Consider the following 16,170-nt stretch of genomic DNA (forward strand, 5'->3'; position numbering starts at 1 on the left):
AATAATTTCGTTATCTTCGAAATGATTGTGGTGTTTATAAATAATAATCATTTATAAGAATTCACATAAGTATAAGATTGTATTTATAGTAACGCTGTACAATTATTTTTTCGTAACAACTTTTATTATTGATAAAATTAAAAATATAAATATGAATTTATAAAAAAAATAAACATCGTACTTGTATTTATTGGATGGTAAAATATAATGTAATACATTTTAAAAATCTAAACATGAAATGTCCTAAAACAATTTTTTTTCCCGTAAAACATAAATGTACATTGCATTTGTCGCAATAGACATGCGTTCTCCCTTTACAGCCCGTATTTTTGCATCTGGTCGCTTCTTTTCGAGTGTCATGATCCGGCAAGTGACTCACTTTATCAAGTTGAATAGATGTCGATGGTCGTGAGTCTATATGTTTTAATTTTTGATTTTCTGAATACAATTTTTTTTTTATTGTCGGTGATGGTGTATTTGGTGGTCTCCCTTTTTTCTTCGTAGGTGGAGTAACTGTTTTCCCCATATAAATTAATTCTTCTGCCAATCTCATTCTAAATTTTAATAAGTCCATAATTTCTTTTTTAGGGACTTTTAATTTTTTAGTATCTTCAATATACTCTAACCAACTATTACTCACAGCCATGTCAAATGCATGAGCAACCATTCGTAGTGTCCATTTTTTGGACTTTATGAAGCAGCGATAAAAACTAACAAGTTGGTCGTGTTTGTCGACACCCCCCATTGTTTTATTGTAGTGCCGTACTATTTCTGGTCTTTCAATATATATAAATTCTTTTTTTTTTCGGTCCCATCTTTTAACTACGTCAACCTCTCCTGATGTTACAATATTTGAGCACAAATATATAGGTTTGTTGTCGTACCACTTGACAAGACCTATATTTACATCCGGGACGTTAGAACTGATCTCAAACGTAGTCCCTCTTCCCAAATTTTTCATTGTTTTATCCGATAAAAATGGAGGATTACAAAATCGATTCGAACGTATTGTACCTGTTGCATAATTTTTTTTTTTTGCAGTGTATAAAATAAATTTATTGATGTAAAAAAATTATCCATAGTAAGATAGTGACGGTTACTTTTTAGAGGTTCAGAAAGAAACAAAACTACTGACCCACCTAACCCAAAAACTTTCCGTAATTTTTCTGATACTTCAGGCATATTACCTTGATACATAAGTAAATTGTACACAATGCCGCTTTGACCACATAATAAAAAAAGTTTTATTCCCCATGGATTTGGTTTTCCTCTTATGTATTGTTTTACGGAAAGTTGGCCTTTAAATGGAACGATTTGTTCGTCTACCGATACATTTTTCTCTACAGGTAGTTCTAAACATGTTTTTTTAATTCGGTCAAACAGAGGTCGAACTTTTATAAATTTGTCATTAATATTTTTTGGAATATCTATATTATTAATTACATGAAAATGTGATCTTAGGCTAAAAAAGCGATTTCTATTCATCGTATCTGCAATCATATTTATTCGCGTATTGTACTCCCAATACATTCGAATACGCGGAAACTTCAAAGCACCCATCACTAAATGCATACCAACGAATTCCTTCATTTCTTGGATATTTGTAGACTTAAAATTATTTGTATTTTTTTGAACAGCGTACAAATTTGTAAAAAATGACATATTTTCAAAATCAGAATCGTTGAAATATTTGGAAAAATAATATATAGGGTTTTGAATTTCGTCTGGACAGTCAAATGGTTCCGTATCGTCTAAACTTACCTTAGACAAAAAACTATTTAAAATATTTAGTTCATTAAAGATAAGGATTATTCAAGGGTGCCTGATAATCAATGTTTAAAAAATTTGGCTAGAGGTTAAATCATAAAAAAAAATTGAAGGAGGGTGTTGGCGCCCGCAGGCAAATGCATTTTAGGAAACCAAAAAAAAAAATGTTGAATAAATTTAACTGTATGATCACACATTACAAAGTACAAACTAAAATGCCCAGCTTTTTAAACAAAAAAAACTATTTAAAATATTTAGTTCATTAAAGAATGATCATTCACAGGGCACCTAGTTCTCAATTTTCAAGTCAATACAAAATATTCAACAAGAGTTGCATTCCAAAAATAAAAATTGATGGAGGGTGTTGGTACCCGCAGGCAAATGCATTTTAGGAAACCAAAAAAAAATGTTGAATAAATTAAACTTTATGATTACACATTACAAAGTACAAACTAAAATGCCCAGCTTCATAAACAAAAAAAACTATTTAAAATATTTAGTTAATTCAAGAATGATCATTTACAGGGCACCTAGTTCCAAATTTTCAAGTCAATACAAAATATTCAACAAGAGTTGCATGACAAAAAAAAAAATTGAAGGATGGTTTTGGTGCTTGCAGGCAAATGCATTTTAGGAAACCAAAAAAAAAATGTTGAATAAATTAAACTTTATGATTACACATTACAAAGTACAAATTAAAATGCCTAGCTTCTTAAACAAAAAAAACTATTTAAAATATTTAGTTAATTCAAGAATGATCATTTACAGGGCACCTAGTTCTCAATTTTCAAGTCAATAAAAAATATTCAACAAGAGTTGCATTACTAAAAAAAAAATTGAAGGAGGGTGTTGGCGCCCGCAGGCAAATGCATTTTAGGAAACCAAAAATAAATGTTGAATAAATTTAACTGTATGATCACACATTACAAAGTACAAACTAAAATGTCCAGTTTCTTAAACAAAAATAAACTATTTAAAATATTTAGTCCATTAAAGAATGATCATTCACAGGGCATCTAGTTCTCAATTTTCAAGTCAATACAAAATATTCAACAAGAGTTGCATTCCAAAAAAAAAAATTGAAGGAGGGTGTTAGCGCCCGCAGGCAAATGCATTTTAGGAAACCAAAAAAAAAATTTTGAATAAATTTAACTGTATGATCACACATTATAAAGTACAAACTAAAATGCCCAGCTTCTTAAAATAAAAAAACTATGTAAAATATTTAGTTAATTCAAGAATGATCATTTACAGCGCACCTAGCCACCTAGTTCTCAATTTTCAAGTCAATACAAAATATTCAACAAGAGTTGTATTACTTAAAAAAAAAATTGAAGGAGGGTGTTGGCGCCCGCAAGCAAATGCATTTAAGGAAACCAAAAAAAAATTTTGAATAAATATAACTATATGATCACACATTACAAAGTACAAACTAAAATGTCCAGCTTCTTGAACAAAAAAAACTATTTAAAATATTTAGTTCATTAAAGAATGATCATTCACAGGGCACCTAGTTCTCAATTTTCAAGTCAATACAAAATATTCAACAAGAGTTGCATTCCAAAAAAAAAAATTGAAGGAGGGTGTTAGCGCCCGCAGGCAAATGCATTTTAGGAAACCAAAAAAAAAATTTTGAATAAATTTAACTGTATGATCACACATTATAAAGTACAAACTAAAATGCCCAGCTTCTTAAAATAAAAAAACTATGTAAAATATTTAGTTAATTCAAGAATGATCATTTACAGCGCACCTAGCCACCTAGTTCTCAATTTTCAAGTCAATACAAAATATTCAACAAGAGTTGCATGACTAAAAAAAAAATTGAAGGAGGGTGTTGGCGCCCGCATTTAAATGCATTTTAGGAAACCAAAAAAAATTTTGAATAAATTAAACTTTATGATTACACATTACAAAGTACAAATTAAAATGCCCAGCTTCTTAAACTAAAAAAACTATTTAAAATATTTAGTTCATTCAAGAATGATCATTCACAGGGCACCTAGTTCTCAATTTTCTAGTTAATACAAAATATTCAACTAGAGTTGCGTTACTAAAAAAAAAATTGAAGGAAGGTGTTGGCGCCCGCAAGCAAATGCATTTTAGGAAACCAAAAAAAAATTTAAAAAAAATTTAAATCTAGGAATACACATTACAAAGTACAAACTAAAATGCCCAGCTTCTTAAACAAAAAAAACTATGTAAAATATTTAGTTAATTCAAGAATGATCATTTACAGGGCACCTAGTTCTCAATTTTCAAGTCAATACAAAATATTCAACAAGAGTTGCATTACTAAAAAAAAATTGAAGGAGGGTGTTGGTGCCCGCACGCAAATGCATTTTAGGAAACCAAAAAAAAAATGTTGAATAAATTTAACTGTATGATCACACATTACAAAAATCAAATTAAAATGCCCAGCTTCTTAAACTAAAAAAACTATTTAAAATATTTAGTTCATTCAAGAATGATCATTCACAGGGCACCTAGTTCTCAATTTTCTAGTTAATACAAAATATTCAACTAGAGTTGCGTTACTAAAAAAAAAATTGAAGGAAGGTGTTGGCGCCCGCAAGCAAATGCATTTAAGGAAACCAAAAAAATATTTTGAAAAAATTTAAAGCTAGGAATACACATTACAAAGTACAAACTAAAATGCCCATTTTCTCAAACAGAAAAAACTATTCAAAATATTTAGTTCATGAATGATAAGGATTATTTAAAGGTACCAAATTGTCAATGTTTAAAAAATTAGGCTAGAGGTTAAATCATAAAAAAAAATTGAAGGAGGGTGTTGGCGCCCGCAGGCAAATGCATTTTAGGAAACCAAAAAAAAAAATGTTGAATAAATTTAACTGTATGATCACACATTACAAATTACAAACTAAAATGCCCAGCTTCTTAAACAAAAAAAACTATTTAAAATATTTAGTTCATTAAAGAATGATCATTCACAGGGCACCTAGTTCTCAATTTTCAAGTCAATACAAAATATTCAACAAGAGTTGCATTCCTAAAAAAAAAATTGAAGGAGGGTGTTGGCGCCCGCAAGCAAATGCATTTTAGGAAACCAAAAAAAAAATGTTGAATAAATTCAACTGTATGATCACACATTACAAAGTACAAACTAAAATGCCCAGCTTCTTAAACAAAAAAAACTATTTAAAATATTAAGTTAATTCAAAAATGATCATTCACAGGGCACCTAGTTCTCAATTTTCAAGTCAATACAAAATATTCAACAAGAGTTGCATAACTAAAAAAAAAATTGAAGGAGGGTGTTGGCGCCCGCAGGCAAATGCATTTTAGGAAACCAAAAAAAAAACGTGAATAAATTTAACTGTATGATCACACATTACAAAGTATAAACTAAAATGCCCAGCTTCTTAAACAAAAAAAACTATTTAAAATATTTAGTTAATTCAAAAATGATCATTCACAGGGCACCTAGTTCTCAATTTTCAAGTTAATACAAAATATTCAACAAGAGTTGCATGACTAAAAAAAAAATTGAAGGAGGGTGTTGGCGCCCGCAGGCAAATGCATTTTAGGAAACCAAAAAAAAATGTTGAATAAATTAAACTTTATGATTACACATTACAAAGTACAAATTAAAATGCCCAGCTTCTTAAACAAAAAAAACTATTTAAAATATTTAGTTCATTCACAGGGCACCTAGTTCTCAATTTTCAAGTCAATACAAAATATTCAACAAGAGTTGCATTACTAAAAAAAAATTGAAGGAGGGTGTTGGTGCCCGCACGCAAATGCATTTTAGGAAACCAAAAAAAAAATGTTGAATAAATTTAACTGTATGATCACACATTACAAAAATCAAATTAAAATGCCCAGCTTCTTAAACTAAAAAAACTATTTAAAATATTTAGTTCATTCAAGAATGATCATTCACAGGGCACCTAGTTCTCAATTTTCTAGTTAATACAAAATATTCAACTAGAGTTGCGTTACTAAAAAAAAAATTGAAGGAAGGTGTTGGCGCCCGCAAGCAAATGCATTTAAGGAAACCAAAAAAATATTTTGAAAAAATTTAAAGCTAGGAATACACATTACAAAGTACAAACTAAAATGCCCATTTTCTCAAACAGAAAAAACTATTCAAAATATTTAGTTCATGAATGATAAGGATTATTTAAAGGTACCAAATTGTCAATGTTTAAAAAATTAGGCTAGAGGTTAAATCATAAAAAAAAATTGAAGGAGGGTGTTGGCGCCCGCAGGCAAATGCATTTTAGGAAACCAAAAAAAAAAATGTTGAATAAATTTAACTGTATGATCACACATTACAAATTACAAACTAAAATGCCCAGCTTCTTAAACAAAAAAAACTATTTAAAATATTTAGTTCATTAAAGAATGATCATTCACAGGGCACCTAGTTCTCAATTTTCAAGTCAATACAAAATATTCAACAAGAGTTGCATTCCTAAAAAAAAAATTGAAGGAGGGTGTTGGCGCCCGCAGGCAAATGCATTTTAGGAAACCAAAAAAAAAACGTGAATAAATTTAACTGTATGATCACACATTACAAAGTATAAACTAAAATGCCCAGCTTCTTAAACAAAAAAAACTATTTAAAATATTTAGTTAATTCAAAAATGATCATTCACAGGGCACCTAGTTCTCAATTTTCAAGTTAATACAAAATATTCAACAAGAGTTGCATGACTAAAAAAAAAATTGAAGGAGGGTGTTGGCGCCCGCAGGCAAATGCATTTTAGGAAACCAAAAAAAAATGTTGAATAAATTAAACTTTATGATTACACATTACAAAGTACAAATTAAAATGCCCAGCTTCTTAAACAAAAAAAACTATTTAAAATATTTAGTTCATTCACAGGGCACCTAGTTCTCAATTTTCAAGTCAATACAAAATATTCAACAAGAGTTGCATTACTAAAAAAAAATTGAAGGAGGGTGTTGGTGCCCGCACGCAAATGCATTTTAGGAAACCAAAAAAAAAATGTTGAATAAATTTAACTGTATGATCACACATTACAAAAAACAAATTAAAATGCCCAGCTTCTTAAACTAAAAAAACTATTTAAAATATTTAGTTCATTCAAGAATGATCATTCACAGGGCACCTAGTTCTCAATTTTCTAGTTAATACAAAATATTCAACTAGAGTTGCGTTACTAAAAAAAAAATTGAAGGAAGGTGTTGGCGCCCGCAAGCAAATGCATTTAAGGAAACCAAAAAAATATTTTGAAAAAATTTAAACCTAGGAATACACATTACAAAGTACAAACTAAAATGCCCATTTTCTCAAACAGAAAAAACTATTCAAAATATTTAGTTCATGAATGATAAGGATTATTTAAAGGTACCAAATTGTCAATGTTTAAAAAATTTGGCTAGAGGTTAAATCATAAAAAAAAATTGAAGGAGGGTGTTGGCGCCCGCAGGCAAATGCATTTTAGGAAACCAAAAAAAAAAATGTTGAATAAATTTAACTGTATGATCACACATTACAAAGTACAAACTAAAATGCCCAGCTTTTTAAACAAAAAAAACTATTTAAAATATTTAGTTCATTAAAGAATGATCATTCACAGGGCACCTAGTTCTCAATTTTCAAGTCAATACAAAATATTCAACAAGAGTTGCATTCCAAAAAAAAAAATTGAAGGAGGGTGTTGGCGCCCGCAGGCTAATGCATTTTAGGAAACCAAAAAAAAATTTTGAATAAATTTAACTGAATGATCACACATTACAAAGTACAAACTAAAATGTCCAGCTTCTTAAACAAAAAAAAACTATTTAAAATATTTAGTTCATTAAAGAATGATCATTCACAGGGCACCTAGCCACCTAGTTCTCAATTTTCAAGTTAATACAAAATATTCAACAAGAGTTGCATGACTAAAAAAAAAATTGAAGGAGGGTGTTGGCGCCCGCAGGCAAATGCATTTTAGGAAACCAAAAAAAAATGTTGAATAAATTAAACTTTATGATTACACATTACAAAGTACAAATTAATATGCCCAGCTTCTTAAACAAAAAAATCTATTTAAAATATTTAGTTCATTCACAGGGCACCTAGTTCTCAATTTTCAAGTCAATACAAAATATTCAACAAGAGTTGCATTACTAAAAAAAAAATTGAAGGAGGGTGTTGGCGCCCGCAAGCAAATGCATTTTAGGAAACCAAAAAAAAATTTTGAAAAAATTTAAATCTAGGAATACACATTACAAAGTACAAACTAAAATGCCCATTTTCTCAAACAGAAAAAACTATTCAAAATATTTAGTTCATGAATGATAAGGATTATTTAAAGGTACCAAATTGTCAATGTTTAAAAAATTTGGCTAGAGGTTAAATCATAGAAAAAAATTGAAGGAGGGTGTTGGTGCCCGCACGCAAATGCATTTTAGGAAACCAAAAAAAAAATGTTGAATAAATTTAACTGTATGATCACACATTACAAAAAACAAATTAAAATGCCCAGCTTCTTAAACTAAAAAAACTATTTAAAATATTTAGTTCATTCAAGAATGATCATTCACAGGGCACCTAGTTCTCAATTTTCTAGTTAATACAAAATATTCAACTAGAGTTGCGTTACTAAAAATAAAATTAAAGGAAGGTGTTGGCGCCCGCAAGCAAATGCATTTTAGGAAACCAAAAAAAAATTTAAAAAAAATTTAAATCTAGGAATACACATTACAAAGTACAAACTAAAATGCCCAGCTTCTTAAACAAAAAAAACTATGTAAAATATTTAGTTAATTCAAGAATGATCATTTACAGGGCACCTAGTTCTCAATTTTCAAGTCAATACAAAATATTCAACAAGAGTTGCATTACTAAAAAAAAATTGAAGGAGGGTGTTGGTGCCCGCACGCAAATGCATTTTAGGAAACCAAAAAAAAAAATGTTGAATAAATTTAACTGTATGATCACACATTACCAAATACAAACTAAAATGTCCAGCTTCTTAAACAAAAAAAAACTATTTAAAATATTTAGTTCATTAAAGAATGATCATTCACAGGGCACCTAGTTCTCAATTTTCAAGTCAATACAAAATATTCAACAAGAGTTGCATTACTAAAAAAAAAATTGAAGGAGGGTGTTGGCGCCCGCAGGCAAATGCATTTTAGGAAACCAAAAATAAATGTTGAATAAATTTAACTGGATGATCACACATTACAAAGTACAAACTAAAATGTCCAGTTTCTTAAACAAAAATAAACTATTTAAAATATTTAGTCCATTAAAGAATGATCATTCACAGGGCACCTAGTTCTCAATTTTCAAGTCAATACAAAATATTCAACAAGAGTTGCATTACTAAAAAAAAAATTGAAGGAGGGTGTTGGCTGGTGCCCGCAGGCTAATGCATTTAAGGAAACCAAAAAAAAAATGTTGAATTAATTTAACTGTATGATCACACATTACAAAGTACAAATTAAAATGCCCAGCTTCTTAAACAAAAAAAAACTATTTAAAATATTTAGTTAATTCAAGAATGATCATTCACAGGGCACCAAGTTATCAATTTTCACGTCAATAAATTAATTTTATGAAAAAAAATTGAAAGGGGAACGTGGGCTACCGCAGGCAAACGCATTTTAAGAAGCAGATAAAAAATTTAAAAAAAATCATATTGCACCAGGTTGTTAGTGTTTAAAAAAAAGATATATATAAAAGAATCAAAAAAAGTTAAATATAAAAAAAAAATAAATTGAATGGGGAACGTGAGAGAACCTAGCCAGTCTCTTTTCAAATTATATATTATGTACACAGGTACTCGGCGTACTCCCAAGTATAGCCGGTTAATCTTGAAAAATATTTATACAAAAAAATCTATTAGAGTTCAATGAAGTGAAAAAAAAATTGTTTGAGAAATCTGGGTGAAATAACACTAAACAAAAGAATACGCTGGAAGCTAAATACTGCAATACACATTAACTACAATCCAAAAACTAGCTGTTCTTTACATTATAATAATGCGAACAGTTATTATGATCAGAGGTGTATCACGGTAATATATGTATTAGAAAATGTATAAAAATGAATGTAAATTATAAATGATGCAATGAAATTAAATGAGAAAAGGTGCTGCACGGACTCTACTATGTGATCGTAATTTATGAAGGACATAAAATGTTTAATTTAAAATAATATTGTGTTTGGTGGGTCTACAGTCAATATTAAATTACAAACTATAAAGTCTAAATGCAAATAAAAACATAGTCAGATATCTGTTTTAGTCTTTGTAAATATGTGCGGAAAAAATTGGATTTAGTACAATATAAAAAAATGTGGAAAGGAAACCCTGAGAATTCTTTGACAATGGGATATTAAAACACAAAACCATAAGTATTGAACACCTGTGAACCCTGTGAACCCTGATAAAATAATATTTTGTTATATTTTAAACAACATTTTATAATTTGATGTGGTAAAAAAATCATTATTTGATGTTGGCTGTATTTAAGTTTTTAATAACTATACTGGTACAACTCTTGGTGACAGTCTTTAAGACCGTGTTAAAAACTATGATAATTAGTTAACATCTAATCTCCTGCCCTATCTTAACCTAACCAAATTAATAATATTTAAATATTTCCTTTCATTGTTATGTTTACAATATCGACTACCTTGATAGTTAGTAGGAAAAGATCATCGCAAAGCTCACGACCGGTGATGGTAGTCGTCTATCATAACCATAGCTTCAACTAACCGTAGGTTTACCTAACTAACCTTCTTATGACTTATTAGGACACATTGAATAAAAAGATCCTGATTTGCAGGTTGCTGAACTTAAGTGTTTGATTATCAAGTTGATCCTTAGATTGTTGACACCTTAATCCATGCTATGGATGAATCCCATAGATAATAAAGATATGGATAGTCCACGCCTATGTTAAATACATTTTAGGCCGCGTTCCCGCGGAAGGCAATTGAGGCACATTTATATTGAAAGTCGATACTCGAGATAGGTATACTTTATTTGGCCTCAATTGTTCCCCTCGAAGACCGCTGATAAGACCATTATGTTATCTTTATTATCTATGATGGAGCCATACCCAGCTCACTCGTGTAAACAATTTGAAGCAGTGGCGTAGCCAAGGGGGAGGGCAGAGGGGCCATGCCCCCCCCCATCGACCGTGTTTTTTATTATTTTTGTTTTTATATTGGTACGTCCATAGTATTAAAAAAGTAGAAATGTTATTCATTATCACGATTTATGATGGTCTTCTTAAATCGTGTTTATTATATATATCTGTGCCACTGTAGTTGTACCTATTCGGTTACAAACGTGAGTGTGGTGATACGTCGTGGTATCACCACTTACTAACACGTCTAATGTTACCAATCGTTTTGTCTAGGCCAGTAGTGGCCAAACTACGGCCCGCGGGCCAACTCCGGTCCGCCATCATTTAATATCTGGCCCGCGAAAGAACCATAATATCTTACATTTACGAAATAAATTGATAAATTAAAAATACAGTATATATTCTATAAACATATTATAAATAGCATTATCTTATATTATCTTATTTTCGTAGAAACATCAATGTAGGTACCTACAACGAGTAATATTAATGTGCTCGTTGCGCGACCAAATTTATATACATTGTAGTTTCTACAGCCATCGTGATCAGTCGTGATCAGTCAAATTAATACATTTTAAAATATGTTTTGTAAGTGTAAAACGATATTTTGTATACCTATTTTATATTTATTTTTATATGTGTAGTTAATAATTTATTTAGGTCGGCAGAGTCCTACCCCCACCTCCACGCGGTGCCGACTGGAAACGGAATTCCGGTTCCGGCCAACGGGGGAGGCACAGAAGGCAAACTGTATAAAACCGAACACCGGCGGGTCAACACCAGCGACCAGAGGGCCAACATCGCCCTCCAACCACCGACAACCGACCGAAGGCTCGACGCGAAGACAACCGGGAAGCGGGGACCAAACGGTTAGATCGCCCAGCGCCTCAGTACCATCATCCGAAACTGCCCACAGCGGCAATTGTGCCCTTGGGCATTAGTAAGACACCCACAACACGGCTTGGTCACCGTCCGGGTGATCGCGATTGATGTGGAAGGGCGCTCGGGTCGAACGCCTCAAGTCTCTGCCGACCGGGGACTCAACGCACCGAGCAGCACGCAGCAAGAGACACGGAGGAAACAGAAGGAAAACTGTATAAAACCGAACACCGGCGGGTCAACACCAGCGACCAGAGGGCCAATATCGCCCTCCAACCACCGACAACAGACCGAAGGCTCGATGCGAAGACAACCGGGAAGCGGGGACCAAACGGTTAGATCGCCCAGCGCCACAGTACCATCATCCGAAACTGCCCACAGCGGCAATTGTGCCCTTGGGCATTAGTAGGACACCCACAGCACGGCTTGGTCACCGTCCGGGTGATCGCGATTGATGTGGAAAGGCGCTCGGGCCGAACGCCTCAAGGCTCCGCCGACCGGGGACCCAACGCACCGAGCAGCAGTAGCAAGACACACGGAGGAAACAGAAGGAAAACTAGGAAATCAACAACGGCGACACGCGAACTCCACAACAGCTCAAGGAGAAGACGCGACGAACGAGAAGTCAAGACTGGCGGGCAGCGAAGCCGGGTCGAGAACAGACAAATGAAATCAGCAAGCCTTCAGCCAAAATGTTATTCCTCACCCGATAAAATGTAATAAAATTAATTTAAATGTGCGCCCTGAGGGGACCCAAAAAAAAAAAAAAAACAGGTGTAAAACATTATATAAATTGTATTAACTTTATGTATAATAAACGATGGCGGCGCCGCGGCAGTAATGCGAAAGCAGTTCCCGCGGTGCCGTCGGTAATAAACAGAAAAAAAAAAAAAAAATAATTTATTAAAAAATAATTTTTGAAAATGTAAGCTGATTTAATTTTTTTTCATTTGTAGTAATTATTAAGTTAAGTATTAAATAAAGACATTAAAATTATTATGTACAATAAAAACGTCGTTAAATATGAAATTATATACCTATACCTAAAATTCTGATTACTTAAAAGTAAAAAAAATTTTTATGGCCCGCGGTAAAAAATTTTTTTTTTTCTGGCCCGAGGTAAAAAAAGTTTGGCCACCACTGGTCTAGGCGATCAGCAGTGAATTTTATATATCGTCGGCTACCCAGTAACCCACTGTTTTAGTCACTCTTTAAACCTCTGTCTCTCAAAGGCATGCGAGGTATCTTCAATTAAAAATATGAACGGTATAATTGGTACAGTTGCTACATTTTTTTCTTATTCAGCGAAACGTATGGATAAATTAAAACATTTCATTGATGCAAGTAATTCTAATAAAAGTGGTCATAATACAAAAAAAAACAAAATTAAAAAAACTTTGTGAAACACGATGGGTTGATCGACATGATTCACTTATAACATTCAAAGAACTGTACATTTATATAATTTCTACTATAGAACATCTTGAGAAATATGATACAAATCCTGAAACGTCAACCAAAGCGTCGTTATATGTGAGTGCTATGTGGTTTGGCCTTAGCTACAATAAATAAAGATGAATTGGAATATGAAAACGTAGAAAAAGATATAATGACTGCATTTATAAATAAATCTCCTAGGAGGATGAAAGTTGTAGATTGGACATAATAATAGTATTAAATATATTTACCTTATATTTATTAAGTTGTTTGCAATAAATTATTATAAATAAAAAGTTGTTAAATATTTTGTTAATTCAAACATAACTCTTAATTCGAGAGTTTGTAACTAATACAATCATAATAATATAATATGAGTATAGTACATTTCGTAATATTTTTTTATAATATTTACTGTTAGTGAAATATTAAGTTTGTATTTCTAATATAATATATTTTATGATATTTATGGACGACACTTGCACCATGGCCCCTCGATATAGTAATGTGGCGACCCGGCACATCTCTTTTAGATAAATGGTTAAATACTTAATCAAGTCTTCCAATTTACTAAACATTTATATTTTATAGATGATTTGAAAAAAAATTTAAAACTGAAGAGAGACTGTGTGAATTAACAACATTTTTAGTATGAAATGGTTATTTGAACACCTGTTATGATGTGTTATATTGAACTTAAGTTAATTTTTTATAATGCACTACAGTAAACATTTGATAATTTATTACAATATACGTATATTATACATAGATTTCAAGTATGATTTTTTAAATTTTTTTTTTGAAAGTTACCTACCTACTACTGTAGTAGTACAAGACATTTTATTTTTATATTTTGAAGCAATATATGTTTTGGATTATTTAGATCTAGGTATATAAACTAAATTTCAGACCCATAGTTTAGTATTTTAATCAGAATTTTATCAGACTCTACTAGAATGTTGTAGTTAAATTAAACTATAATAAGTATGTGGAAGAACAGTACCTAACTTTCTATGATAATTTGTTATGAATATAATATTTTAAGTAATAGATGAAATTTAGCATTTTTACGGTGCTTAATACATTTTCCTAATATTTTAACAGAAATTATGGAGCTAAAAATATAGAAATACCTATATTATGTCACGGTCCATAGTTCATAGTTTTGTTTCATTTATAATAATAATTCTTTTTAATATACTTTTTCATAAATCAATATTTATTACAGTTAGCCTTTATGATTTGTTTGAACTATTAGTACGTATTTTTTTTTGGCCTATTATTACAACACCGTTACCAATATGCGTTTTACCTACCAAGTGTGTAAATAAAGAATTTTTTTTGTAAACCAATTTGAATTATAATTTATTAATTTAAAAAAATGTTAATAAAAACGTTTTCATTCAGTATTTTTTTGAATTTTAAGTGCATACTTTTGAATATTTCAGTGCATATATTTGTCTGTTTTTAGTGCATACATGCAGGCAAATATTTAACACTTTTTCATTGCATTAAATTCACAGCCCTGCTAATTACTTTTACTTCCAATCATAATACCTACCACAGTTAATGTTAAATGTCAAATTGTCAACAATCAACTGCTTCTTCTACTTGATAACACTAAGAGGATGTCAGATTTTTAGCGCACCATTTATTTCTCTCTCTGACCCAAACATTTTAGTGTTTTCTTAATCGTACATTTGGTATGCTACGCGTGGGTCAAAGATGGGAAACAAATAGTGCGCTGACATCCCAACCGGGAACAAGTTTACACGAGTGAGCTGGGTATGGCTCCATCATAGATAATAAAGATATGGATAGGACATAATGGTCTTATTAGCGGTCTTCGAGGGGAACAATAAATTGAGGCCAAATAAAGTATACTTATATCGAGTATCGACTATCGACTATCAATATAAAGAAGCCTCAATTGCCTTCCCGTCCGGGAACGCGGCCTCAAATGTATTTAACATAGGCATGGACTATCCATATCTTTATTATCTATGGGCTTCATCCATAGCATGGATTAAGGTGTCAACAATCAAAGGATCAACTTGATAATCAAACACTTAAGTTTGGCAACCTGCATCTCAGGATCTTATTATTCAAAGTGTCCTAATGAGTCATAAGAAGGTTAATTAGGTAAACTTATGGTTAGTCGAAGCCAAAGAGTCAATAAGGCCTTTGCAATTCAAGATCTTTTCCTACGTATTCGGCATTGTTAACATAACTATTCTACCTTTACACTTTTTCTTCCGCCGTCTCTCACAGCTATATACAGGTTCAGCCACTCTCATTCCACACCTCCATATGATCGGTATTCTGTCTATCCATCTCTTCTTCAGTCTTCTCGTCCATCATTTCTCCCCTAAATTAACTTCTATAGCCACTCTCACTATCTCTTATCATACAGTGACCGAACCACCTAAACCTATTCTCTCTTGTTTTCACTACAATATGTACACTACCCTTAATTAATTAATTTCTTATTCTATCCTCTTTTGTACCTTAACACCTTACTTATTATTCTCATATCTGCTACTCTCACTCCACTTACCTACCCTAACCTTACATTTCTTTTTCATCTTTCCCTTTCATACACCAAACATTCTGAAATCCTGTTGACCCATTTCCTTATCTTCGCCATATCACACACTTCCTAATTCCTATTCACTCAGTCTCTAGTTACCTACAAGTCATCGTACTTGATTATCGGTGAAAATATTTAAATATCATTGAGTGAATTCCCTACTCGAAAGAATTGCTTAAAAATATATCATACCTCACCAATTTTCTGATTTTGAACACGACTTTATTGATAGCCCGAATAGTGTTATACCAGTATAGTTACAATACAAATATTGAAAATTTTCGGGCAATACATCCCCTGATCAATTAACTATAATAAAAAAAAACCTACTGAGAAATAAGAAAATACATACCCCGTGACGGAATCAAAATCTGCTACGAAACTTAGCCTTCGAAACACTGAAACGTTCA

General features: G+C 31.5%; 1 pseudogene; it reads right to left on the reverse strand.

The window, feature by feature from the left end:
- Window positions 1–749: 749 nt before the first annotated feature.
- LOC132947761 (piggyBac transposable element-derived protein 3-like) lies at window positions 750–11,175 on the reverse strand (annotated as a pseudogene).
- Between the last annotated feature and the right edge of the window lie 4,995 nt (window positions 11,176–16,170).

Source organism: Metopolophium dirhodum, chromosome 6 (assembly GCF_019925205.1).
Source record: "Metopolophium dirhodum isolate CAU chromosome 6, ASM1992520v1, whole genome shotgun sequence".
NCBI lineage: Eukaryota > Metazoa > Arthropoda > Insecta > Hemiptera > Aphididae > Metopolophium > Metopolophium dirhodum.